The following is a 2,096-nucleotide window of genomic DNA, read 5'->3' on the forward strand; positions in this document are numbered from 1 at the left end:
TAATTGTGAGTAAGAGGGAATCTAAATTTTACTTGAGTGAATGAATTTAAATTTTTTAAGCTATAACACAGACTTGAATAATTAATAATTTTGCATATAAAAAAAAATGACCTTCATTTTTTGTGATAAATAGAAGTATATATTTCTTAATTTTTACTTAAATTTCTATCATATTAGAGGTACCTACGTATTTAAAATACTAAATTATCTCAAAGTCTACAATTATTTGTGAGAACAATATGGCCATATAGTACTCTATATATATAAAAGAAAAAAAATTGTAAAAAAATAGGACGAGATTCTTACAAGAGCTAAGAACCAAGAGGGCAATTAAAAAAGCCAACTTGAAGGAATATTTCTTCCATCTCTTATGTCTTTGTGTATATAGTTGCTAAGCTCTTTGTTTGTGTTTACTGTTGCACCCTTGCTGGTGATCAAGGACGGAACCAAATTCGGAAATGAGGGGGGCCAAAGTAAAAAAAAAAAATGGTATAAACCAAACTCAACATGAGCTTGTTCAATTGCATTGTGTTAATTAACATCATAATATATTCGTGGTAATTCTACATTATTCTATAATGAACTATTACCAATTTTATATATGGTGATTTTTCAAAAATTTATTTGATGGATTTTTTTTTTTTTTTTTTGATAATTTATTTGATGGATTTTAGATAGAAATTGGGACATCAAACTAAATGTTGACAATTACTGCATTTTCAATATGAGCTTCTAAATTATTTTGAATTTTTCTTAATAAAAAAAAATCAAAATTGAACATTATTTTTCCATGATCTTTAAAAAAAAAAAAAAAAAAGTCAACAATAATTAATTATAAGGAATTTATCCTACATCTACCTAACCATTTAAATAATATTTTGACATAAGATTGACAAATTTCTTTCATTTCTTAAAAAGTGACATTACCAAACAATTTATTACAGCAAACTCATTATATAATTTTTTTAATAAAAAAATAAACATTATTATTACAGCAAACACAACTAAAAACTTTTTAAAAAGCAACTTAAAAAATATAACATTAAGCACTTCACAGCTCACTCCATGTGAACTGAAAATCATACATTTGATAATGCCAAATTTGTGCTTTACTTTTGTTATTAATATTAGTTTGTCTACATGTAATTCATGTTATTTTTGGGGCAATTGGGTTTCTTTGTCTGTAGGTAATTTATATTATTTTTTGGGCAATTAGGTTTCTTTGGACCAAATTTGTGTTTTTTTTTTTTTTTTTTTTTTTTTTTTTTTTTTTTTTTTTGTTATTATCCAAAGGTTATTGTAATTATTCTTCAGGCAATTAGGCAAAAGGGATAGAATAGAACTTATACTTTTGGATTTCATGGGCCAATTTATAATTTTTTTTTTTTGAGGAAGGGGGCCAAGATTGCATATTTTGGGGCAAATTGAAAATTTTCCTTGTGTGCACACATACTAAGAATTTTTTTTCCAAAATTTGGGAGGGGCCATGCAGGCCTCCCCAGCTCCCAAGGCTAGGTCCGTCTTTGCTGGTGATGTTCTTCCACATACATGTATATATATATAGGTGAGATCCTAGGCCCAACAAAATTAGAAATCTATAAATTATGGATTTCAATGAAAGATCTTTGTACGAACAAATTTAGAAATCTATAAATTTTGGGTTTCCTTGATTTCTAACTTGGATAAATTTAGATCTTTGTTACCATAACAAATCTTTTGGTATTCGCGTGTGGGATAATTTCTAGACATTTACAAACTATAGTATTGATGTAACAAATTTTTACTAGTTTTAATATGGGTTCACTATTAACATCATATTTTTATTTATTAATAATTATTTGGAAAATGTTAAAACCACATCAACAGTTTATAAAAATGTTGTAAATTAGTTTGTGTTTGTAGCATTAACTGCAAGCCACAAGCTATTTTACAACATTTTTACAGTTAATTAACTTGAGTAATGCTACAATCACAAACTATTTTACAATATTTTTACAAATTATTGATATAGCAAATTTTTACTAGTTATAATATAGGCCCATAACTAACATCACATTTTACTTACCAATAATTATTTGGAAAATATTAAAGCCACA

The sequence above is a fragment of the Quercus robur genome, chromosome 6 (genome assembly GCF_932294415.1).
Source record: "Quercus robur chromosome 6, dhQueRobu3.1, whole genome shotgun sequence".
NCBI lineage: Eukaryota > Viridiplantae > Streptophyta > Magnoliopsida > Fagales > Fagaceae > Quercus > Quercus robur.